Source organism: Dermacentor albipictus, chromosome 1 (genome assembly GCF_038994185.2).
Source record: "Dermacentor albipictus isolate Rhodes 1998 colony chromosome 1, USDA_Dalb.pri_finalv2, whole genome shotgun sequence".
Classification (NCBI taxonomy): domain Eukaryota; kingdom Metazoa; phylum Arthropoda; class Arachnida; order Ixodida; family Ixodidae; genus Dermacentor; species Dermacentor albipictus.
Window position 1 is genome coordinate 344,045,243 of NC_091821.1, and position 27,141 is coordinate 344,072,383.

The window sequence follows — 27,141 nt, forward strand, 5'->3', positions numbered from 1 at the left end:
GAAAGCTTAATTTCTTCAACGCTTAGTCTAACTCGAGAGTGGTGAGTTGATGTTAAACGTCCCCATGCCTGCACCACTGCTGTTTGTCTGCGTAGTACGCAGAACCCACAGGCAGAGGTGTTTGCTTGAGGCGTTGTTGTGCGCCACATTTCATAACCTCTCAGAGGGTTAAGCAATGTCATTGCCTCACATGGCACATTGCATCGTGGCAGAAGTATTAAACTTGAATTGGATTATGGGGCTGTACGTGCCAAAACCACAATCGGACTATGAGGTACGCCGTGGTAACGAACTCCGGATTAATTTTGACAACGTGGTGTTCTTTAACGTGTCCCAAAATCTAAGTGCACGTCCGTTTTCTATTTCGCCCCGGTCGAAATGCGGCTGCGGCAGTCCGGATCAAATTCACGACCTCTAGCAATGCCATAGCCACAAACCTACCGCGGTGGGCACAGAAGTGTTTTTTTGACGGTTGACCGCTTCCGTACCTGGACCCTGCATCGCGCTTTGATTAATGCTGCTCTGCTTCTGCACGCCCTGCCTAATTTGTGTGCTTGACACATTTCCATGGCGTTTATTTTACAGGAATAGCAGGTAGGTACTGTACCGTACCTTGAACTTAACCTTGAACTTAATCAAGTCACCCCGCTACCACTGTGCTATAGTAGCAGGGTTTCCCTGCTTTCTCGCGTCACCTTAACCGCACCTCCCCTTGTATGAGAACTGCCGCTTCTTCCCCCTCCTCTCTACATTTCTATTTACGTCCCTTCTGGGCTCACACGTTAGTAGAAAGGGAAGCGCTGCAGTTTCTGTAATGTTTTTGAGGGGGATCACGGATATTACAGCCGTCATGTGGCGACATCGAGGGAGCTCCAGAGGGCATACGTGAGGCCAAACGAGTTTCTCGCATCGCCTTTCCTCCCTGTCTCGCTCCTGTCATGTATGCACACGCTCTGGACCACCCTCCGACGCGGTGTGCCAGACAGCAGCCACAGCAGCAGCAGCAGCAATGGGAAGGTCGAAGGCAGAGGCAAAGAAAGCTTCGCTTCAGAAGCACAGGGATTAACAATGGCTGCACCTGGTTTACAACCGTACGCGGCAGAGAATGGCACAGGTAATGAAAAGAGAAAACGACACAATGTTTAATGCGTGCACACGCACGGAAACACAGTGTTCACAATGAGTGCTCACGGCGCATTTAACAGCACCTGCATAGTATACTGTAACCTTCGGGAGCATAAGCCGAGCCTCACAGTTTATATCAGTGGGTGCGGCGAAAAGGCTGAGAGCGCGCCGCTCACTCTGCGTCTTGCTTTCACCCTTAAGGCGTTGCTGCCGTCAGTCGGACGTGCGCTGCTTCCTGCTTCTGCCTCAGCTTCACTGCTACCAGCGTCTACGGCTACAAGAATCGACGCGGACCAAGGACAAACCTACAACGTCAACAAGTCTGTCCCATTCTTTGCTTCAATCTATGTCTCTGTGACGTCACCAGAAGGCCCTGATATAAAGACTGCACCGTTTCGGAACATGTTCATGGACACGGTAACAGGGCTGAGTGCAGGTCTCTCTCCATCCATACGTTTTGCTTTCGCCCTTTAGGTTAGTTATAGCCCCCTCCTGCTGCGTAGTAATAACCGATTTCTCATTCTAGTGTGGGGCCCACGGAAGTGCTTGCATATTAAATTAAAAATTATGGTGTTTTACGTGCCAAAACCACGATCTGATTGGCATGCCGTAGTGGGGGACTGTGGAATAGTTTGGATCACCTGTGGGTCTTTAACGTGCATCTAAATCTAGGTACACGGGCGTTTTCGCATTTCGCCCCCATCGAAATGCCGCCGCCATGGCTAGGATTCGATCCCGCCACCTCGGGCTCGGCAGTCCAACACCATAGCCACTGAGCAAGCACGGCGGGTTTGCAAGCGCATTGTATACGATTGTTATTGTCTTTGTAAATTGCTTCTTTGCGGGTGTGTGGAACAAAACCCTGGACCTACCGTAGAGGAAATGTTCCAGGCTCTTGTAGAAGGTCAACAGTCTATTAGATCGGATATATCTGACTTGAAAACCCGTCTTGAGAATACAGAGATGCTCGCACAGAGTTTTCGTGCGCATTTAACAGACCTCGAAGACGAAGTAAATGAAATGCAGGAAATGATTACCTCGATTGAAGTTGTGAGCCTAGCTGTTACGGACATGCAGAACCTCTTCACTACCAGCATGAGAAATTAGTGGATTTGGAGGACAGAACTCGCAGATAGAACTTAAATGTTTTTGGAATCCTTGACATACCTGAAACACATACAACCCTAAGAAACAAAGTTACAAAGAACATTTTTCGAGGTAAATTAGGCGTTACGCGTTCGACGGTTGCGCGGGTTCATAGACTAGGAAGGGCGAAATCAAATCGACCAATTCTTCTTTTTTTCCAGAAGTTCCTCGGAAAACAAGCTGTCTTGTCAAACACAAAGAAAAAATTAAAAGGAGCGGATATGTACATTCGGCAGGATTATTGCGCAGACATGGTAAGGGCGCGCAGGTTACTTTAGGCTAGTGCTAAATGCGAAAGATATGCCAAGGTGTCACTTGCATGCGATAAACTTCGAATGGGTGACAAAAATTTCTTGTGGCATGGCACGTTGAACACTCGAAAAGAAGTGCCGAATTCGAACATATTGTCTTCTTCTAGCTAACAATTAAAACCTCGCCAGTTACGTTTGCTGTCTATGAACGCTAGCAGCATCGTAAAAAAAATATAAGCTTGAAGATCTTTGCACAATCACCTAAACCTGGTTGAACGAGTCAATTCGCGCTGACGAAATAGTTTCACCGCCTTATTAGTTGTAGAGAATGGACAAACTCCGACAGAGGCTCTTAGTTGAGTTCTGGGGTTTTACGCGCCAAAACCGCAATTTGATTATGAGGCACGCCGTAGTGGAGAGCTCCGGATTAATTTTGACCCCCAGGGTATCTTTAACGTGCCCCCAATGCACAGGACACGGGCGTTTTTGCGTTTCGCTCCCATCGAAATGCGGCCGCCGCGGCCGGGATTCGATTCCGCGACCTCGTGCTTATACAGCGCAACACCATAGTCGCTAAGCCACCGCGGCGGGTGACAGAGGCTCTCGTGGCAGTGGTGTAGTAGCCATTACAAAAAAAAGGAATAGAAGTACACATTCTTAACCAATTCAACAATCACGAGACCTTGTTCCTGAGAGTGGTGTTGTCGGGAATAACATTTTTTTTTTCTAGTCACAGTTTATTGATGTCCTGATTCTGACGATGAATACGTGATTAGGTTAAATGAGGTTGAAAAGCTGCACGGCAGAAACTTAATAATTACAGGTGACTTTAATTTGCCAAATATTATATGGAACAATCTCATTGTTCTGGATGTTACGCTTCTCAAGGCTCAATTCTTGACATTATTATTTCTCTTAAGCTCGAACAAGTAGTGAAGGTGAACACAAGAGGTAATTGGGTTCTTAACCTTATGTTCATCGGTGAAATCTTCGGCGGTCCATACGTGACAGTTGAAACCGGAATCTCAGGCCACTTGAATTGATTTTATTCACTTGGGCTAGAGCTCTTGATAGCCAGAAAGAAACTCCTGCCAAAAAAAAACGTAGTTAAGGATTTCGGTCGAGCAAATGATGTGGCAATAATATACTACTTAGATATTATATACCTTTGCCGTCGAATGTATGCTGTTGAAAGTGCATGGCAGATTTTTCGTAATACTATCAAATACTGTGTCGAAAATTTCATACCATCGACGAGTGTTTGCAAACGTCGTTCAGATCCATGGATTATCAGAGCGATAATTCAGTGTAAGCGCAAAATAACATGACCGAGAAAGCGAGCTAAAATAGGCACCAGAGCATTCTACTTGTCCTAACATTAATTTATTGACAAAGATCAAGCAACCTAGGCATAACCTTTTTAGTAACAGTTCGGAAAAGGTTATTAAAAACGACCTTTCCAAATTCCGGCGATTTCTTGGCCAAGCTATAGAACGTAATTATAGAAAATAAAGGCTGACGGCATCGCATTGACGAACCCCTGTAGCATAGCGAAAAATTTTATTCGCCACTTTCAAAGCGTATTTTCGGAGCTGGATGAAACTGAGCACAACGCACCCGCGTCCGATTGTGCTCGTGAAATCGTAATCACATGCAAGGTTGTTCTGGCGGTGGTGTTAAATATAAATGCGAGGAAGGCTAGTGGACCAGATGGCATTCCTAATTCATTCCTGGGGCGCTATGCTGAGCAGATTTCCGAATTTCTTGTGGGTATTTTTAACTTATTACTGAGATCATACGATATACCACGTGATTGGCGAAAGGTACGCATGGCACCAGTACATAAGAGAGGGACAGACAGACAGACAAAGAACTTTATTAATGGTCCTGAGGAACCGGCGTTAGGGTACCCCCCTTTTCAGGGAGTCCCCGTAGCCGTCGCGGGCCGCACCCACGTCGGGGTCGGAAGATCGTGGTCCTCCGCCCTGTCGCAGGCCCTCTGGACAGCCCGTAGTTGCTCTGAGAGGTCGCCGCTCTTAAGGGCTGCCTCCCAGTCGGTTAGAGTGGTTAGCGATGAGCTGCGTAACGCAGGGCATTGCCAGAGCATATGGGACAAGGAGCAGTACGCCTCCCCACAGTCTGGACAGTGGGGTTCTACGTTAGGCGCGAAGTGACTGAATCTGCCCCTGGAGGGAAATGACCCCGTCTGAAGCATGCGAAACGCCGACGATTGTGGTCTATTAAGTTTAGGGTGTGGTAGCGGAAAGGCCCGCCGAGCAAGTTGATAATGTGTCAAGACTTCGTGGAAGGTGAGAAGCGAATCCCTATACAGCCCTAAGTTGCCGCCCGTGAGTCCACCTGAACCGCCGCGGTGTGTAAGACCTCGCGCACAGTCATGGGCCAACTCATTGGCGTTAACAAGCTCAGAGTGTACATTGATTCCCATATGGGCCGGGAACCATTTGATGCTATGAAAACCAGCAGCCCCCTCGCTGCCGAGGATGGCCGCCGCCTCCTTTGAGATCGAGCCGGAGGCGAAAGCTCGGGCTGCCGATCTGGAGTCTGTAAAGATATTGGAACGTAGAGGGTCCTTCAGTGCTATAGCTATAGCAACTTGCTCGGCTACTGTTGAAGAAACCTTCCGCACGGATGCTGAATTAATGAGAGTGCCATTACAGTCAACCGAAACTACGGCATAGTGATCAGAGCACTCGCGGCATCAACGAAACATTCCAGATTCGGAGTGGCAGCAGCCGCTTTTAACAGGGAACGAGCCCTGGCTACCCGACGCCCTACATTGTATTGAGGGTGGACGTTACGTGGCATGGGATCTACCTTGAACGTATCTCGGACCATGGGTGATAGGGTCACGTTGCGCTCCGTGATTTCCTGGTGACCGCATCCAACGGATTCGAGGATGCGTCTCCCCGCTCGCGATGATGATAGTCGAATTATTTGAGCCACTCGTTGGGCCTCGATCACCTCTGATAGGGTGTTGTGCATGCCTAGTTGCATGAGACGCGCGGTGCTGGTAGTGAGTGGTAAACCCAGCACGCGCTTGATGCTTTTGCGCATGAGGGCGTCGATTTTGGACTCATCCCCTTTAGACCAGCGCAACGCGGAGGCTACATAGTTAACGTGGCTCATCAGAAACGCGTGGTAGAGTCTGAGTAGATTGCTCTCGCTTAAACCCCCTCTGCGGTTCGAGACCCTGAGGATAAGCCGAAGCATGTTCTCCGTCTTCGAAGTAATGCGGGCTATAGTCTGTGAGTTGCCCCCGCGAGATTCCAGCAAGAGTCCGAGGACCCTGATGGTATCCACTCTGTGAATTTGTTGTCCGTCCTTCGTATAGAGGGCTATGGGAATTTGATCTAAGGGTGTGGAGCACCTAACCCCCCGTCGGGTGGGCCTATACAATAGAAGTTCGGACTTGGTTGGTGACAGACTCAGGCCCGTGTCTAGTAGGAAGTGTTCTGTGATGTCGAGCGCCTCTTGGAGCGCACTCTCAACTGCAGCGTCAGACCCTCCCAAGCACCACACGGTAATATCATCCGCGTAGAGGGCGTGACCCGTTCCTCTTACTGTGGCCAGTCTGTCCGAGAGGCCCTTCATGGCGATGTTAAACAGTAGGGTAGAGATGACCGCCCCTTGCGGGGTGCCTCTCGCTCCCAATGTAAATTCCTTCGATTTGATTTGCCCTATTTTGACAATGGCCTTGCGATCCCTGAGGAAGGAGCTAACGTACGCATGGAATCGTGGCCCCAGGCCCAGATCTGAGATGGCGTCTAGTACGAACCGGTGCGAGATGTTATCAAAAGCCTTGGACAAGTCTAGAGCAAGGATGCCCCGAGTGTCTCTAGTGTCGACATCAATGATTTGCCTCTTTATAAGTAACATGACGTCCTGTGTGGAGAGTGCCGGCCGAAAGCCGACCATGTTGTGAGGGAATAACTCATTATTTTCTATATGCCTAGATATACGGTTGTGAATGACATGTTCGGCCACCTTACCCACGCAGGACGTGAGCGAGATGGGCCGCATGTTCTCCGGCCCAAGAGGTTTGCCTGGTTTCGGGATGAGCACCACTGAGGCTGTCTTCCAGGAGTCGGGGACTAGGCCCGTTTCCCAAATTTTATTGACCTCCCCGGTGAGCAGCGCAACTGATTGTTCGTCCAAGTTTCGGAGGAGCTTATTGGAGATGCCATCCGGGCCCGGCGCAGAGCGACCGTTGAGCGTTTGCAGCACCTCCCAGATTTCGGATTCCGTGAAGGGGGCGTCGAGCTCCCCCACCGCTCCCCCCCGATAACAAGGATAATCCCCGTCACTGGAGTGGCCCAGCAGAAGATACTTTTCGGCCAACTCTTGCAAGAGGACGTGTTCAAATACGCCCGCCGCCTTTTGATTATGAACTATGCGATCGATGGCTAGTCTCTGATTGCTTTTGGTTTGCGAGTCGTCGAGTAAGTGTTTGAGCAGGTTCCATTTGCCCCCCGTTCTCATCTGCCCATCAACCGAGGAGCACACTTCATTCCATTGTTGTTTGGACAGTTCGATGGAATGAGTTTCAATTGTACGATTGAGCTCCGCAATTTTCTTACGAAGCCGGCGGTGGAGTCTGTGCGTTCTCCAGCGGTGCAGGATGGAGTTTTTGGCTTCTAGGAGGTGTGCAAGGCGCGCGTCCATACGATCTACCTTTAGGTCGGTCTTAACCACCTTGGTCGCAGCTTGTACGTCCTTCTGTAGTCTTGTGAACAGACTATCGAGATTATCGTAGTCGGTCTGGTCCGCCTTCCGTATTTTCCGGAAGGCATCCCAATCCGTCACTTTAAATTCCCTGGTAGGGGCTGTGCTTATCGTTAGGGTAATCTCCACAATGAAGTGGTCGCTGCCCAGGTTATCTTGCAAATTTTGCCATCCTGCTCCGGGGGCGTTCTTGACGAACGCCAGGTCCGGAGTGGTGTCTCGGACTACCGACGTGCCGGTTCGCGTCGGGTATTGAGCATCCGTAATCAATTCCAGTGAGCAGTCAGCAACTGCCTGGACAAGGAGATTGCCCTTGGTGGATTGGCGGGGGTATCCCCAGGCATTGTGGGGGGCATTGAAGTCACCCGCTATCACTATGGGGGCTCCCTTGCTCAGGGTCACCGCCTTTGTCATGATCGTGGCGAATGCCTGCCGTTGATCCGACGGCGAGCTGTATATGTTTAAAAGAAAGACACTGCTCTTAAGCCAATTGTTAGGGATAATTTCGACCATAATGATTTCCGCCCTAGTTCTGCCAATTTGTAATTTGTGTACTTGAAAGGAGCACTTCCGTGCGACCAAGGTTGCTAAACCCCGCTTTCCTTCCTCCCGTATCGATACAACCCGGTATCCCGGGAAGGTGGGCGCGTCATCGAGAGTTTCTTGTAAAAGAATTACGTGCGGTTTGACCGCCTGTGCCGAAACGAATTGCTGCAGCGGAGCTTTGCGCCGTTGGAAACTGGCACAGTTCCACTGCCACACAACCAACTTATTGGGATTGACCGCCATGGTGATTGCCTTGGATTGGCCATTCCACCGTCTTGTTGACGGGGACGGCGCTTGCGGGTAAAGGTGCCCGACGGGGCTCCCTCGAAGGCTGTCTAGCCGTAGCTAACGCGGCCTGTGCACTTTCTAGGGACGCCATCCTTTTAAGGAGGACAGTCACGCTTTCAGCGAGCTGCTGAATAGCCCGCTGCATGCTTTCTAAGTCCTTGTTATTGGACTCGGTCTCCATAGAGTCAGCGTCCCCCTCTGGGGGCGCGGCCCTACGTTTACCCGAGCGCGCCTGTGGCTCCCCTGAGGGGGGCACCGGTTGCTTCTCGACTTGCGAGGGGTACGACTTACGGAAAGACTCAAAGTCGGCCCTCATCTGCTGCATTTCTGCTTTGAGTCGAGCGTTCTCTTGCATGAGTTGAGCGACTCTGGGATCAACCTTATGCTCCGGCAATGCTACCTGCGTTACCTTTGAAGCCGGCGTCGTCTGCTTCAACTTGACACGATCGGCCCAGGTTGGCGTTTCCTGGATCCGAACCCGGGAGTTAGAGCGCCCTCGGGAACGAGAGCGCCCTCTGGAGAGGCTGCGTTGTCGACCAGAGGGCGTGACGGAGCGCTCCCTCCTGGGGGCTCCCGCCGCGCTGGAGCCACGTGGCCTGTTCTCCTTGGCCAGCTGTTGCTGCTGGTGCTTGTTGTTGGCGCGCTTACGGCGCCGTCGGCGTCTGCGTACGACGTATGGGACTTGAAAGCGCTGCTTACACGTTTTGTCCGCCGTAAGATGCGGGCCTCCGCAAAGGGCGCACTTCGGCGAACACTGGTGGTCATCGGGTGGTGAGCTTAGTCCGCAGCCCCGGCAATCCTCATTGGTGGGGTTGGGGCAGACGTCCGCGCGATGTCCCAAGCCGCCACACGCGTAGCACACCTCGGTTTGGCGTTTGTAGAGCGTGCAGCGCAGAAGGCTGACGCCGCACATGACATAGTTAGGCACTTTCATGCCGTCGAAGAGGACAACCACTGTGGTGGTGTTCTTAATTCGTTTGACTTCCAGAGCCTTCGGGTTACGATGGTTGACAATCATGCGCTGGAGTTGGGCCTCGCTGATGTCTGCGTCGACCCCTCGTATGACCCCTTTGCAGGTGTTGTCTGGGGCCGCTATGTATGCGGCTACTTTGTAGAGTCCTTCGCTTATGCGGATTTGCTGGATTCCTGCATAAGCGGCGGCGTTCTTCTTCTCCGGGGTGGATACAACGAGAACGTTTTGAGTGAAGTTAGGGCAGATTACGTCGCCCTCAGTTTCTGTGGGGGCTAGTGCAGCCGCCATGGCCAAGGCTTGAGCCAGCTTGATTTGGCTTATCTTCTTGACGTCAAGCCCGCCCCTTGTGCGGACAATAATTCGTATGTGCTCCCTAGGTAGTCTGGGGAGCCTCGACGAGGCTGCGAGACGTTGCAACACGCCTTGCGGGGCAGCCGTGCGGCAGCCACCCTTCGAGCCCATGTGAGCTCTCTTGCTCGTTGAAACTGGTGTTTCTTGCCGGGCTTTCTTGTGCTTGCCCAACGCTGTCGTCCAGCCTGGGCTGTTGGCTTCTTCGGGGGAGATTGCCTCTCCTAACACCATTTCTACTTCGGGCATAATGCCCCTCTTCGTCGCGTTAGGCCTAAGCCTACCCGCGCCTAGCGTCGCCGCGGCGTGGTCTACACAAAAAGTTCCACGGCTTCCGCGCAAAGGCCACTCACCAAAGGAAGTCCTCAGAAGAAACCGTGTCGAATGGCGTGCATTTCCGTGGTAGGTGACAGAAAAAGCAGACCGAAAAGAGAGGGAGTCGCCTGCTGGTTACCAACTATCGCCCAGTCTCTATCACCAGTCAATGTCGTAAGCGGTTGGAGCATGTTATTGTATGGCACGTGCAGAAATGTCTTGCTAAACATAACACTCTCCCAATAATCACGCAGTTAGTCTCAACAGTTCATAAATTTAAAGTGTTCTTGACATGTCTGGTCAGGTGGATGTTTGGTTTTTGGATTTTTGTAAGGCCATTGACAACATGCCACTTGGTAAATTATTGTTTAGGTTGCAGTACATTGGTCTACCGTCCAACATCGTAGGATGCATTGCTGCCTATCTTAGACAAAAATTTGTTCAAATGCAAAATTATTCATCTAGCATGCTATCAGTTACATCCGCAGTTCCAGAGGGAATTCTACTGGGGCCATCGTTGTTTTTTATTTATATAACTGATTTAATAGTCGCTGCCCCTCAGGGCGACCGACCGCGGGAGTAACACGCACTTAAGTTGAGTAGAGACCACCCGCTGAGAAGACGTCATGTCCCGCGTCACGGCGCCATTTAGTCGTGGTGTCGTTCTGCAGGCGACTACATAAAGTTGTTTCTCTCTCTCTCTCTCTCTCTCTCTCTCTCTCTCTCTCTCTCTCTCTCTCTCTCTCTCTCAATCAGTTTACTTGCAGATGGGTTTTTTTTATGTATTGTGCACGGACGACCTTGATTGCTTACAGGCGGCTCTCCAGGCAATTGATTACTGGTGTGAAGAGTGGAGCATGGAGCTAAACAGGGAAAAAACTGTTTTCTACGCGTCACAAGAAAGGTCCCAGTGACTTCATGTATCACCTCGGCAGGAGTGCGATTTGTGAAGTTGACAAGTACGTAGGAGTCACCCTTACGAAAAATCTATCATGGTCCATGCATATCACAGGCATTTCTACTTCTGCTCCTCAATCAAAAGTTATGTTTTCTTAAAAGGAAGCTCAAAAATGTCCCCGTAAATACAAATCCTTTAGCATATAATACGTGTTTAAGGTCCAAGCTGGAATATGCATCGGTAATGTGGGATCCTTACACAAAGAAGCAAGTACACTGATAAATTGAAACGCATTCAAAGAAACGCGGGAAGATCTATATACGGTAAATAGAGAAAACTAGATTCTCCTTCCTTTCTCATGCAAGAACACCAGATTCCAACATTACAATTGCACCGGAATAAGTCGACTTCTCTTCCTTCATAAACTTTTTTCAGGAAAAGTCCCGGTAAACGTTCAGAATTGTATTCAGGAAGCTTCTGCTAGGCGAACAATGCATACAACACAACACAAACTAGCTCCGATTTTTGCAAAAAACAAACTCCTATAAGACAGTTTTCCCCCTAAAACAGTGAAGGCGTGGAATGAACTACCACCAACCGTTTTTGAATCGAACGACTTCCCAACTGAACTGGATTATATTCTTTTGCAAGCAAATGGGCCTTGTGTTGCAACATGTTCTCGATTTGTGAAATATTTTGCGACAGAAGATTAGAGTTCAAATTGTAGTCTCGATTTTCGTTTCTTTTTTTCGTGGTATAGCCTATTTCTACTTTTACACTTTTTTGTTTTCGACTTTCTACTTTTGTGTTTTGGATTTGTGCCCTTTTTCTTGCTAAGACGACTAGGGTTGAGTTAGAGGTAGATCTTTGTTCTTATTGTTGTATAGCCGCTTCACCTTTCAAACCTATTGTTCTAATCCCCCTCCGTATTAGGCCACAAAATTGGCCTGCGGTTTGGTTACATAAAAATAAAGATAATATATGTGTGTGTATCGATGATCCCTAGGGGTCAATTACGAAGGCCTTTCGTTCTTTGAACAATAGAACAAGCACTCGAAGAAAAAGAAACGTAGGGTACGATCACGAGCTTTGAACGCTTTAATTCCGAAGAAGCCACAAAAGCTTTACAGTAGTTTAGGCAGGAAAAGATAGAGGGACACAGCCACTGCTCATTGGCGATGACCTGTGGCGATTTCTCAAGGCTCATAGTACGCACGCAGATGCATTGCCTCTTGCTGTATCCTCCTCCCCTAATATAGGGTAGCCGGACACGTGCTTGGTTAACCTCCTTACCTTTCCCTCTTCGTTTCTCTCTCTCTCTATTTCTTTCTCTCGTGCTTATTCCTGATATAAGCTACCTCGAAAATTGTTAGTCGTCATGCGAGCAAGAGCTGGTAGAAGCGCAATATTCGTTTAGGCAATATTCGCCCCGCTTCAATATCTAGACACTTCCAGGCTTGTTTTAGTGCTGAGTAGAAACGCACCCCGGGCCTCGCACTGCGCACTCAGTCATTCTTCGTAAATATTCGGTGGGTGCATCAAAGGAGCTTGCGTTTCTGAAGGAGAATGGCAGGTTAGCTCGGTGCAAGTGCTAAATGCGCATGCCTACAGGGAGTGGCAACAGAAAGATGACACCAGAACAAATTCTAAGCAAGTAACACTATATATATATATATATATATATATATATATATATATATATATATATATATATATATATATATATATACAGTGTGTGGGCGCGTGCATGTGTGCGTGTGTGAATATTCACATGTTTGGCAACTTTTCGTATAATAACAACCCATTTCGCCGGAATGATGTACAATAGCCCCTACCTAGACAAGGTCAAGCAACTTCAAAACTCTGTGTACGCATGTACATCTGCGCGCACTATTTAACTAGCTTCGTTCAAGCAGAACCTCTTTCATGACGGAAGGAGTCTCGCGTCGGTTCTGGATGCGGCTTATTAACGCTTCCTGGGAAGTTTCAGATGGCCGACCTAATTACGGGCAAGCAACCGGTCTTCTTCCGGTGCAGTTCCATCGGCCTCTAAGTACCCGTTGTCGGTATAACGGTGAAGTCTTGAAGTTTGCAGCAGCGGACTCACACGCTTTGAGTAAAGCCGGATCGTTTCGCCTTGAGGAAGCATAGGCGCGCTGATCCCCTGGCTAATTCGCTGGGGCAAGGATAGTCCCACTTTATAACGGAGTTTCGAGATACAATGACAAGCAAATAATTAAATTAACTAAATATAAACTATGGGGTTTTACGTGCCAAACCCACAATCTGGTTAGGAGGCACGCCGCAGTGGAGGACCCCGGAATAATTTGCACCACCTGGGGTTCTTTAACGTGCACTTAAATCTAAGCGCACGGGCGTTTTCGCATTTCCCCTCCATCGAAACGCGGCCGCCGGGACAAGCAAAGAAGACAGAGAAAGAAGGGGGAGATGACTTAAGCAGAACAATGTCCGGTTGGATCTATTGCCCCAAAAGAAGGCCATAAGTATGAAAATACGAATGGAGGAGAATAATAAAGTGCCCTTCCTATAGGGATCACAAACAATCTTCGCCACAATCTATGAGCCCACCAAGTATGAAAAACGCGCACTCATCAGAAAACGAGTTACAAAAAAATATTATGCGGATCCAACGGGCACGTCGAAAACTTTGTACTTGACACGAATTGCTTCAGTGAAGCGGATAAATAGATGTTCTACAAGTAAATGCGACACGTAAAATTGTTTTTATTATCATTCTATATGCAACATGTTATTTCCAGAGATGTTCATGTTAAGCAGGTGTTGAGCACGCTTATGTTGGGAACGTGAGCGTGCGTCTCCTCCTCTAACCCGGCCGCGATTGCTCTGGGTGTATACGCGACTGAGCGCGTACGCGGCCCACCCACCAGATGTGTTGAACGTAATCTTCCGCGGATGCGAACGCTGGGCGAGCGGGGATGTGCGCTACCTTCGCGCGCGCTTAGTGTCCGTCGTCGCGTAATCTCGAGTTTTGAAGACGGGCTGAAGTGAGAGTTGCGATGTGGGCTTGTTGGTAATGCATCTTCAAGGGGTGTACGGTAGCGGAATTAAAAGACGGGACAAAAGAAGACGCACAGGCACACACACAGCGCTATGTGCGTACCTGTGTGTCTTCTTTTGGCCCGTCTTTTAATTGCGCTACCGTACAGCCCCTTGATCAAGTGAGAGGTCGCACGAAACGTTCCCTCACCCTCTGGGTCAACCGGGGAAGTGATTCGGCCGTCGAAAGCCGTCTCCAGGCCGCCACCGACATCATAGTCGATTACGCGGCCGAGAGAGGCCTAGCGTGCTCGCCGCAGAAATCAGAATTGCTTATATACAATCTGAAGCACTGAAGGTGCAAGGCACCGTCGAGATCAAAATAAAAGTGGCGGGTAAGCAGGTACCAATAATTGAGCAAGTAAGAATTGATATTAATTAATTAACCAACTATCAATTAATTAATTAATTAGATATTAATTAAATAAATAAATAAATCTTCGGGTTTTACGTGCCAAACCCACTATCCACTGTTTCCACTATAAATTAGTGGAAATAAAATTGGATGAAGAAACAACTTGCTGCAGGTGGGAGCCGAACCCACAACCTTCACATTTCGCATTTTCATCCACTTTAATTCCCACTAATTTATCGTTTCTTTATTTCATTTATTCAGCAAAAGTAATTTCCCCTATGTTGTCCTTGGTGTCAGTGTTTGTTGGCTTCTCATGATATGACTATATATATATATATATATATATATATATAATTTGGTATAGGCAAAGTCAGAAAGACCAACGAGCTAGAGTGCGCTATAGTATGTTACTATGCGCAAGGAATACACGGGCAATGGATGCTCTTCATAGGAGATTCAAGTTGCTGGCAGGATGCCTATGGGTGACGTGTAGATAAGAGTTCCTGAGAAATGCGCTAGCTCACCAGGGGCTAAAGCAAACATAAATTGTAGAGAGGCCTGGGAAGCCCTGCTGCGGAGCGAGGACCCTACTCCACAGCAACACGCCATCCGCCTGGCGGAAGAAGCCGCGAAGAGTCAAGACCTCTTTGCTTGCTTCTAATCGCGGAGGTTCCGGCCCCAGTCCCCAAGGCCTGTGTACTGGGGACGGGGAGTAGCGGCCTCCTTAGCCGGCGGTACAATAAAGTTGCTGTCATCATCATCATCCTTACGAAATTTCTTTAAGAAGCCTGCAGACTTTCTCTGTTTTATAAGAGAGCTCCACCGACCGTGCCTGCTCACTGCAGCGAATGCACAGAGAGTACTGCCACGCTGCACGGTACATTCTCGGTTCAACGTTACATAGGCACCAAATTCTCGCGCCTTCCCTCACGGTCGACAGTGGTGGAAGAGTCAGCACGCGGAAAGCGGCGGTCGTGGTGTTTATGCAGCACCGAACGTTCGAAGAGCAGTTTGGGATTAAGTATGGCACCGAGGGCGAAATTGTCGAGCGCTTGAAGCTAGCAGCTGCCCCTGGCTCTGACGCCGTGCTATCCTATTTAAGGAAGCTTTCCGGACCTTCAGGCGATGCGAGTTCACTCCGCGCCGGGCGCAAGGATTCTCGAAGCGGCGGCTTTAGCAATCCCGGTAGAAGTTTAATCGAGTTCGGATTTTATGCGTTACGTACAGGAAGGTGCGCCCATTTTTTTATTATTATTGCAATTTATTGCTACACTGCTTTCTTTTTAAACGCGCTTTTTATGAAAGCGAAGCGTGAAAGAAGAAGTGCTCGCCGGTGAATTGAGAGTCAAGCAACGATTCCTTTTCAATGCACACATAGCATAGAAAAATTAGTCTTGCCTCAAGCGTCGATTTTCGTCAAATGGAAGGCGCGCCTGCGATGAGAGGGGCACGGATAACTGCAGTATGCACGGTTACGGGCAGCTCTTGCAATCGCGCAGGACACGTTGGCTTAAGGTCGGTAGCTTGACCTAAGGTAGGGTGCACAACTACGTAACTGTAAGCATTCGCAGTGCAGCCCGAAGCCTGCCGCGATACCAAAACGGCGTGGCGTTGGTCTAGTTGGTGACCTCTCTATACGCTGCGTTTTCGTCCGTCTTTTTTGCTAGTGGTGTCTCTCTGGCACCGAACCTGTTCATTTCTGAGAATTTCCGTGTAGCACGGTGCAAGCATGGAGCGCACGTGACTGATCGAAGCCACCACGTGACCGCTTCGCACGTCCGCCCTGACTGGTCGGCGCCAATTTGGTCCCTCCTTGCCTCTGGATGGCGCTGCCGTCGTTGGAAGCTCTTCCTTGACCCGCCTCATTTACGCTGGGGGAGAGCAGCGCTATCCGCTGCAGCGCAGTGGAAAACGAGAGAAAACTGAAATTAAAATACAAAGAAAAACAAATCTTAAGTGAAAAAAAGTGTAAAAGTGCAGTCCGTCTTGAAAAAGCAACAGAGAATGAAAATTTAAATAAAGTAATATAGTCAAGGGCAAACAGAGAGTGAATGGAAGAAAGGCGTCGAGTAATCAATTTCGAAATCATATTTTCAATTCCTGTTTCCTTTTAATTTAACTTTAGACCTTTAGAAAGGAGAAATTGTTGAGGTACGGTGAGGTACAGTGAGAACCATTCATTAAACAGACAAACTTTAACCGGGTAATTTTTTTTTTTTTCGCTGAAATGATCAGAAAATAGCTCAGCAACCGTTTCTACGGCTGAAGCTCAGCACCGATGCCCCAGAGGGGTGTTACAACTGGACGAGAAAATGCCAACACAAGATTACCTACAGGCCGCCACAGTTATTCGTGTTGTCCGGCCGCTTGCCAGCAATTGTTGCAGCGAGGGAAAGCTAGAACGGATAGGAAAGGTAGGTAGGTCAACCAGACGAGAGTCCCGTATCCTACCCTTCACCGGAAGTCAGGGAAAAGCAAATTGAAAGAGGAAAGTATGGAGAGCTGCACGAGTACAGGTGGACGCACAGCAAGGCTGCAAATGGCCACTCAAGCACTCAGACCGGTGCGCTTCAAAAGCTGCGCTAGTGCGAGAACAACTTCGCCAACGACAGATGTTGCCGGCGGGCGACGTACCCTAACTCACGCTCTTAATGTATCCTAGCTAGCCCCAGCCGTCGACAATGCCATGTTAACTACGCCGGTTCCTGTCAGGTCACCATCCGGCTAAGCCACATCGGGCTCTTTCAGCCGTCGAGAGGGATGGTCATCTGGGAAGGCCGAATACTCATGACACCGCTTTTGCCGCGATTAGAGCGGACCAATCTCGGTGACCGCAGAAAGGACTGCTCTGCTAACTCCTTCTCTCACACACCCCTTTCCCCTCTGCATCCCCACCCCGCGCCTACACAAGTTTTCTCAGGAATAACCACGAGAGTATAATCTTGCTGGTCTCTAGCGAAAAGCACGATAAGAGCGACGAATGTCTGCGTACAGAGATTATCGTTCCGTGGGCCCCTGCAGTGTGCATAACAAGACAAGAAAAAAAATATAGGCAGCAGATTAGCTGGATATTGAGGCCGTCCACGCACACAAAACAAAAGAGAATGCAAATTAGCATTGCACTTCACCGTTATCGGCTTCTGGCGCGTGACCACGTCACAATTTGCATGCTTAGACCCCCAGTAACAGTGGCAGATGCGCCTCTCACAAGGAATCAACGCGGGTAGGCCGCGCGCACTACTGCGCATGAGCACAGCAATCAAGCAAAACGTCAAAAGAGACATCCGATTCGCTGTATGACGCGTCGGAAAGATGGCCTCCTGACTGGTGAAATCTCTTGAGATTGTTATTATTGAAGTACTATAGCGCCAAACAGACGACACAGGAAGAAGAGACACGGAGGAGCGCTTACTGACAACTGATGTCGTCTGTTTGGCGCTATAGTACTTCAGTAATGCACCAACTAGCCCAACAAAAAGTTTTGCTGGAATTGTTATTATTATTTGGTTTGAACACACAAGAACACTCGAAAGAGAGAAAAGAAAAAGCAATGAGGAGGCTGGCAACTGCCACCGGAAGGGGCACAACGCCTGCCTACTCTTCGGAAAGGAGGAGACAGAAACATAGATATGGAAGATAGGAAGAAGTAATCGATGGAAGCATGTTTACAGTTGAAGGAATAGTCGTATCTCGCAGTGGATGGCTATTTAGGAACATCTGTTTATCGCTCAAAGAAAAGTATACGAGCTAAAAGAAGAGAAAAGAATAAATTAAATACATGACGAAGGACTGAAAGGGCATTTATTGGCCTGTCGATTGCCGACTGGTCCGCAGTAAGTATCACGCGAGCTTCATGAGCGTTGCTGAAACCCAGCTTTGAGAAAAGAGCTTTGAAAGTGTTGTGTTAAGAAACCCAAGTTGCTTGTAATAGAAGCGAAATATCTGACATTGTCACATATTTAGATTACGCGCCAAAACCGCATTCAAGTATATACAGGCGGATCACGCAGTGATCGAAGTCAAGGTTCTAGCACATCATTCTTGATTTTAGTTTGCGGGAAACGAGTAGCATATTAAATTTCTGCACAGTACTTCATCACCCATGGCAGAACTTTACGCGATTCTCTCTGCAATTGAATTTACATGCTCGCAAAAATGACCATGTCAATTGTTCATTTTAAGTGATTCCTAAGCTTCACTACTCTCTCTCAGAAACATGAGCTTTTTCACAGAGAATGGTGCTTTAGTATACGAGAAACAAGAAGATTACGACATTGCAGAGCAGGAATGTCATCATGTAGTACTCCAGTGGGTAAGTTATTGTGGAATTGCAGGAAATGTGGCTGGAAGGGGCACTTAAAAAGAATGAGACAGGCATAAGTATGGCTTGATTTGCACCAGTGTTTACCTTTGCATGCACGGGAATACATGCGCCGTCTTGGCGGCGACCGCCCCCTCAACCAACATGATGTGGTCCGAGAGGAAGGAGTTGGACAGCAGCGTCTCCCATACTCCTCTTGGGAGGGGTGAGGGGCGGGGGTCGAGTAGAGGAGACAAGCTTGGATTTTTGTTCGCAATCTGTGACGATGTGCACGAGTGTTCCTAGCTGTTCACACTATTTACATTCTTCGTTATATTGAGTAGGGAACAACAGATGAAGCCTCCTTGGGTGCGGAGACGTGCTCGTTTGCAACACTCTGTGTTGTCTCTTGCGTCTTCGTGAGCTGTGGATGCGGGATGCGCGTTGCGTTGCTATGAAAATCCGCGCCAGAGTCACCAGGAGGACTTGGTTTAATAGCTGGGCTTTATGTTAAACATTATTCAAGATATATCCACTTATGAGGTTCACCCTATCAATCATTATCAGCCACGCTACAGAAGCCGTAATACATAGATTACAATCCGAAAACAAGTGCGCGTAACGAAGAGCAAATATTCAATGATTGCTCTATATAACATCGATAAAATGGGTGTAGCTACGTGAATTAGTGGACAACAAGTGTGCTGAAGCAAAAAAGAGCAAAGAAACAAAAATGAAACGTGACAGAAGTAAAACCATAGAGTGTGCGTCGCTGATATGACGCAAAGAAAATCGCTGCAGTAAATCTGACCGATGGCGATAAATTTATATATCAGATCTACTGCATCATTGTGACGTTATGCCGCGTGAAAACCAAACGAAAAGGAAATCTGATAGATGCCACATGGTCAGGGAAGGCAGCTAAAAATCATTCAACGCTAGATAAATTTGTTACTTCTTGCGGCAGTGAACTCAACTCCGCGATAGTTCGTGGAAATAGTTCATGGATAGTTCTTGACTGTGGCATTAGAATAGTCTTTTCGTGCTTATGTCTAGTGCGTCTTGATTTGTTTAACTGCATGTCTGTATCAAGTTCAAGTTTTGTCTGATTGTTCTCAATGTTTGATGCTTTTTACGGCGTGAGTCGAGTGTTGGATGGACTGATTGAATTCGGTGTTCATTAAAAGATGTATTTCGGTTGTAGGCATTATAAATAAAACTAAGTGCTTTTCTCTGTACACTTTCGATAAGAGCAATATTTGCCTTAGAATGCGGGTCCCAAACGACATCAGCATATATTCCAATAACGATCTCACTAATGGTGTGAAATCGAGAATCTTTGTTTTACTAGTAGCGTGTTTCAAACGGTGTATCAGTAACCGTAAGTTGTCTAATGTTGCTGATGCTATATATTTAATGTTAGCATTCCAGTTCAGTGTTCTGCGTATGATCACGCCAAGCTATTTGTATCTGACAACTCTCGTAATTACGAAATCGTTTATGGTGTATGTGTGTTCTAACGGATTCCTCTTCCCTGTTACTGACATGCGCGCGCACCTTGAAGTATTAAGGTTCATCTGCATTCCCTGACACCGATTATCAGTGGCTTTGAGGTTGCTTCAGCTTTCACATTTAGTCAAGAAACGAGAATCGCGGAAAGTTATTAGAGATCTTAAAATAATTTGGAAGCTGCTGGACTTTCTATCCCTTCTATTTACACTTATAAAGACGTGTGCCTCGATGTTTGCGACGCTTGTAGCAACATATAGCCCATTATCGCAGAAATGTGTTCTTGTATTTTGGTTGTTTACTGTATCTTATATTATGCACGGTGCGCGACATGTTGTGGTACGCGGTCTCCATTTTTTTTTATTTTGTTCCTATTTCGCACGGACCGCATTGAGCTTATGCTCTAGCTTGTGAACTAGGATAATAAATTGGTGGCTTTTGATCCCCGACTTGTGAACGATTCGAGAGAGCTCGTTCTTGAGTGATTTTTCTAACGCTGTATCTTTGTCCTTCTCAGAGTGCTCCTATTTTAATCGCACGTTTGAGCAGAAGACCATCCGCGGCGCCTCTCTCCTTATATGTGCGCACGTATCTTAAAAAAAGAAAGCTACCGACACTTCTAGCCCTCCCCATCCCTTTAAACGCACCGTCCGGCTTACGAGCAGCCGTAGTGTTGAGAGCACTGCGATGGAGCATCTCTTGCCTTCGATGTGTAGAGGAAAAGGAAATTTACATATTCATTTCTGATCGGGGCAGACGATTGACCTAGTGTATTTCACAATGACGACTGCGAACTGGCGTTAAAATAGCGTGCAGCAAAATAGACGCTCGCACACTAACTACACGTTATGTGCATGAGCACGTGCACAGGTACCGCACAAGAAAAAGTAAATGTCCGGAGATAGAAATGAGCAAGCACAAGGAACATCCAATCAAAATACAAGGAGCTATTGTAATTCATATTGTTTCCTCAATATAGTGCCTCTCTTCTTCTGAGAGTGAGCAAAAAATGTAAGCGGAGTGCCGTACATCTATGCAGTCAGCCACGTGACCTCGTCTTTGCTTATGTGCGCAACCTGCGCGCAACAAGAGAGTGGCCTGCACCCGCCGTTGCAAGTGCGTCTCCCGATTGTCCTTGACGCCTCTCTCCCTCATCTTCGAATTTTCTTTCTCTGCTTTGTTCTGACCTTCACTCCCGTCGTTTATGGCCATCGAAACGTACACTTACTTATCTCGTTGTATGCTACGGGAAGGCAGTGCTAGACTAATACTACCATATATGTTTACAACATGGGCGATGACGCAAGCAATGTGGCCTCCTCTGTTCAACATCTGGTACGAAGCAGGAGCGCATGCACTATAATAGTATATGCAAGCCTTCAGTAACCCGACACTTAAACTCGTGTCACACACAACAACGAGCAACATCGCCGCCATTTTTTTCTAGATTAGTGGAGCCTTCTATCGCGGCGGGGCCGCGCTGAGGGGTTTGTCTCATATCAGCCACCGTAGCTCCCACGGCAACAGTCCCTCGTAACTTATCTCTCGAGATGCCTTCTTTCTCTTTTTTTTTTTAGGTCTTTCTCTCTCATTTGCTATGGATCGCGGCTAGGTCACCGCGGCAGTTTTTCTCGCTGTGACCACCTCGTACCCTTTGCGATGTGCCCGAAACACCGAGTGCGCTCTCTTCTTTGCCACTAGTGGCCAGCGGCTCTGACAGCCGGGTGAGTCATACCGAGATTTGCTATCGAGTTGGGAGTTTTTCCAAGATGCGTGCTACCTGTCTGGGAGTACAGCGGTTATTACGAGACAAAAGATGCGGGTCGATAACATTATCGTAGGATCATCGTTAATTCGCATTAGTTTCTTTGATCAGCGACTCGGGAACTTCACCGTGAGCTCCCCTCTTCCTAGACAAGCCAGTAACCTTTCCAGCAGGCTTTTTTCTCAGGGTATGCAACCATAAAAAAGTTTGGCCCTTTTGATTCCGTGAATGGCACTGTTTCTCCTTGCTGCCAGAGACCCAGACCCACGTTGGAGTCGTATTCGAATTCTACCCATAGGCATTCCTTGCCTACGCTACTAGCATTCGAGTCGGGGTGCAGTCGGGTATAGCCTTAGACGGGCGCTTGTAACCATGCATTTATCGCGAAAAAAATTGGAGGACGCTTAAGCTTCGCCTTTAAGAGTGGAACGCGTAGCATTCAAGGATCCCTGACTGCTTCTCACGCTTACCGGCAACTGCAGCGTATGTAAGCGTAATGTTTTCCGGGAAACGCTCGCGGCGAACGCTGTGCACGAAGGCGGGCTTTCTGGTAGAAACGCGGCCTCTTGCAAGGGCCGCAATGTGGCGGAGGCGAGCGCCATCTGAAAGTGTTTCAACGAAGCGGGCACCCAGTTCCATGGACTCCGGCATACTTACGCGCCAGCATGCACCAATCGCGGACGCCGTCTTCGGTCTATGCATTGTAGAAACGCTGGAAAAGGGGTCTGTTCGAGTTCTCGCGTAACAGAATTATGTTTTCTCGTATATTCAAATTACAATCAGAGAGCTTTTACGTCTGTAGGTTGCGTGTAAGTCAAAGTTTAAAATTTTTCCACGTATTTTAGCTTGAGAAATTGAATTAGTTCAGTTTATTTATTGCGCCACATGAAAGGCCTAGGTATGCGTGGTTCGAAAGCATTTTGCCGGACGACGTACGACGCGGGACGCTGAGGCCGTGGTTTCTGCGACACGGGCTCGTTAATGATGTAGAGATAATGTGACTGTGTTTCTTTGTGTTGGAATATCCAACACAGAGAAACATGAAAGTTAAGTCTAGCCCTTTTATTTGTTTAATTTATTTTATCTGAGGAAAATTGGGAACTGACAGATTCATTGCATCTTCAGCACCAATGAAGACATTATATATATAAATATATATATATAGTTGCAAATCAGATTAAGCATCGTGGAATTTTTTCTGAGTTTCGTCGCGTACTGATAAAAACGAACTCCACGTCCGAGCTCTCAGAAATAAATACTTAAGGTGCAGGAACAATACCAACTCTAGTTCACGCACATTTTTTTTTTTAAGAACAGTGTGCCATGTCGGAAACGTAAATAGTTGCTGTGACAAACGTTGCAAAAAAGGCGAGAACCTGCTGCACACTGACATGCTGTTGTCGCAGAAAACACGTATGCGTCCTTCCTGCTAGTCTTATTTTTTTTCTAACACACTTGGCCCATATAAATAAATTTTGGAACATAGTTACATTAAGAACTGTCTTAGATGCATGCGGCCGGAGCATTTTAAGCATCATAATTGTCTTTACCGGTTGAGATTTCGAGGCTTTTCTGGCGCGCTGCGTGCGAAAGAGCTAATCTGAGAAATCAAGCTTGTAGAAGCTTCTTCTATTTTTAACTTAAGCATTACACAATAACACGACTATTAAATTTCTACTGGTTCTCCTCAGAATTTTGGCAGTAGTCTGCAGGCTGCAGTATGCTGTCTGCCTCTCTGCCGAACCTTCCGAGCCCACTAATGTAGGCGTTTACGTGCCTGAGGGGTCATGCAGATATTGAGATGACTAGCGCGACTCTTAAAACAAATATTATTGTGGATTTCAAATATTTAAGCACAGTAAGTTTCCTGCAAGCTACTTTACTTGTGACTAAGTGTTTTTATGCACAGCTACAAACTACTCAGGAAATATGTTTTTCTCAATTTTGCCCTCCTTCTCTTATTTATATTAAGTGACTATGAATATATTTCTTCAAAAAGAAAGACCCAGGAGAGGCTTATCCTATTTATAGACACACGTTTTTAGCGTATCTTCCTCTGCTATAGCGCATAGGCTCACAAGCTATTTGCAAACAATTATTATTATTATTATTATTATTATTATTATTATTATTATTATTATTATTATTATTATTATTATTATTATTATTATTATTATTATTATTATTATTATTATTATTATTATTATTATTACAAACAGAAAGTGTGTAGCCTAATCACTGCCAGACGTGCTAGTTGTGTAAACGCAACGTGTCTCCACTCGAAGCGTCTTGATAAATAATATTATCAACACCTAACTCTTCCTTCATCTCTGATTACTAACGATTTTTGCACGCAGATCAACGAACATTGTTTTTTCCCCCCGAGAAACCACGCAGCTGCCTCAAGCCAATGGGGACATCTTCGCGCTGTGGGCAAAAGAGAAACAACCGGTGGTGGTCCTTTCCAAGGTCCATTACACCACCTTCTGCGAAGTCCGTTTCGACCAGAGCCCAGTTATCGGCTCGAGCTCCTCCGAGAAAGCAGGTGATAGAGGGCGATCAAAGAACGTCTCTGTGTTGAAGGCATTTCACAGTAATATCTGCGAGCAATAGGTGTTATTATTTTGTTTGCCGGGACTACTTCATGTGTTCATTTTTTTTCTTTTTCTTTTTTCAAAGCGAAGGTTTCTATGCGATCCCTCTCGATATTCGCTGACCAATGCTGCTGCTGTCGTCTTATCGAATAGCTCTCGCGCCAGACATTACTCGTATATCTAATCCGCTTATGTGTAGCCCCATCTGTAATACCCCTACAGACGTGCCGGTGGCCTGCTGTGTTCTTTACGAAATTACGCAGTGAAACAACAAACGGTACCTAAATATCCTCAATTCAACAAATATGTGCCTTAAAGCGCATGATCCTTTTATTAAACCGAAGCTTTCAGTAATGCCCTCTTTCCTGGGGTTAGGCACGTCTGCTCGGTCGGCTTCCTTACGAGTAAGGTGGTTTGGTCCTGGGGATGGTGCAATAGTAACGTGTTCTGATCCCGGAGATGGCTTGATGAAACGCGAGCCGATTCTGTAGGCAGTATATAATACGTGGTGGCGTGGTGGTGGCATCCGGGTCTTGCTGATTTGCCGCGCAGACCCGTTATCGCTGTTCATTTCAGAAGCGTTCGGCACTGGACGTCTAGCGGGTTCAACGTGGCTTTTGACGGTGAAACAACGCAGGGAACAAAGACAGACAGGAGGAATGAACACGCACCGCGAAGTGCTGTTGCGCGTGCCCATTCCTTCAGTCTGTATGTATCCGTTTCCTGCGCGGTTTCGCCAATCAGAAACGTAATCGCAATGCTTAGAACGCTTTACAGAACATGCAACAGCTTTAGAGCAAGTAATTAACCGCTTTGTGAATGCGTTGCTTCACGTGGATTCTAAAATGTCTGTTTGACCTGCACACACACACACACACACACACACACACACACACACACACACACACACACACACACACACACACACACACACACATATATATATATATATATATATATATATATATATATATATATATATATATATATATATATATATATATATATATATATATCTGCTCTGGTGGAAACATAATTCTACTGTAAACCTAACTAAATCCAAAAAATGTGGCTTCGTACTTGGCAGTAGGATGCGATATAACTGGCCGCCAGGCGTATATGCAATTAACTTATTTATTTATTTATTTATTTATTTATTTATTTATTTATTTATTTATTTATTTGTTTGTTTGTTTGTTTGTTTGTTTTTCTTTTCTTTTTTCGACCGAGCAATGGGATCGAATGGTAGTGCACAGGCACGGCAATTTATTGCGCGTGTGAAGGTTGCACAAACGCAGCACCACGGCCCCATTGAAATTTCATACACAATGGGAAGCGTAAGAGAAGCTTCACGCGCTAGAAGCGATAACACAACGGTCTTTAAAGGCCGCTGCTCCTCTAGGAGTTAAGTATTTCGGCTTCTCCCAGAAGTTTCTGGCTCAATCTGAGCTTGCGGTCGGTGGCGAAGTCACAAACTTAACGCTGCGCCGGCTTTCGCTCTGTGACCCACTTCGACTCCCTTGATTGCCCGTCTCACGAGTGATTACGCGTGACCATTCTGATCTAAGAGCTGCATCCGAAATGCGGCCGCTTGGACGAAGCAACTGCGATCAGCCCTCGCAAGGCTGAGACTGCCCGCAACAACCAAGAACAATTTTAGTCTCGAGGGCGCCACGATGGCGTACAGATTATTCTAATAGTTAACACCGTGCAGGCCCCGTGACCAGCATAACTGAAGAGTGAAGTGCTTGACCGCGCGTGAGACATGCCACTCCGCATAAGCGCGAACGCGGTATAGGAACAACAAAGCACCACGCAACCATGGCTCATACAGAAATGGGACAAGAAAGACCTGCGTGGAAACGCGACTCTGTGCATCCTAAAACCAGAGGCGAGAAGCAGAGGCGGGTTGTACGATCGTTTCAATATGCGGCAGATGCCTTCGAACAGGACGGCCGTGGCTTAGCAGCCTAGACCGGAACGCCAGTTTTATCTCGTCGCGAGTGGTTGTTCTTCCGGCGATCCTAAACGCGTTTAAAAAAATCACCCCAGCCTTATATCCTTTTTTTTCGTCCCCCAGCATAGACGGACCTAATGTTTTCCTTTAAGTGTATCGTGCTCCTATATATGCACATGTAAAAGCCACACGATAACCCCAACCTACCGCCATACAATCAACGCTGGGCACGTGGCCCACACCCCCGCCGTCTACTGGACTTCAAGCACGCGTCGGACTTTGCTCTAATATTTTACCCTTTACCTCTCCCTTGTCGTAAGGGTCTAAATTAAAAAAAAAAAAGAAGGCAGGCCTCACTCGTACAAACACTCATTTTTCTTACGGTAGATATGGTTTCTGCGCGTTCTACTGCGCGCAACTGGCGAGTTTCCAAAGGTCACGGAAAAGCAGCTGCGGCACACGATATATATATATATATATATATATATATATATATATATATATATATATATATATATATATATATATATATATATATATATATATATATATATATATATATATATATATATATATATATATATATATATATATATATATATATATATATATATATATATATATATATATATATTGCATCTTGATTCTCATTACTCCATTGTCAGTTCAATTTGCTCACAATTTTCTTTTGCCGTCCGTTCGGTGTACATTCACTCCCACATTCCTCCTTGCAGGTTCTTTGTGGAGCTAAATCAACCACGAGTTATTCCACATCTACGATATACGACCAGATTCGTTGTGAGAAGTGGCTCTTCTGGCTTTAGTCCAAGCAACGCCCGGAGCTACCCGACAAACTGGACCAGCACGATCGTGTACCCGCAACATCTCATCTTGCTCGACATATGTAGTACCAACGAATGAATGGGTGTGATAAAATGTTTTTGCTCGAA

The 27,141-nt window shown here is 47.0% G+C and overlaps 1 long non-coding RNA gene across 4 annotated transcripts; it reads left to right on the forward strand.

Moving 5' to 3' along the window:
* Positions 1–1,270: 1,270 nt before the first annotated feature.
* Positions 1,271–27,141, forward strand: LOC135917625 (uncharacterized). Of its 4 annotated transcripts, none has more exons than XR_010569449.1 (5): positions 1,271–1,445; positions 2,433–2,525; positions 21,453–21,599; positions 23,998–24,185; positions 26,926–27,141. It is a non-coding gene; the product is annotated as an uncharacterized lncRNA (long non-coding RNA). The 4 variants fall into 4 exon arrangements; XR_010569585.1 differs by lacking the exon at positions 1,271–1,445 and adding an exon at positions 1,585–1,599; XR_010569662.1 differs by lacking the exon at positions 2,433–2,525 and having other exon boundaries at positions 1,431–1,445.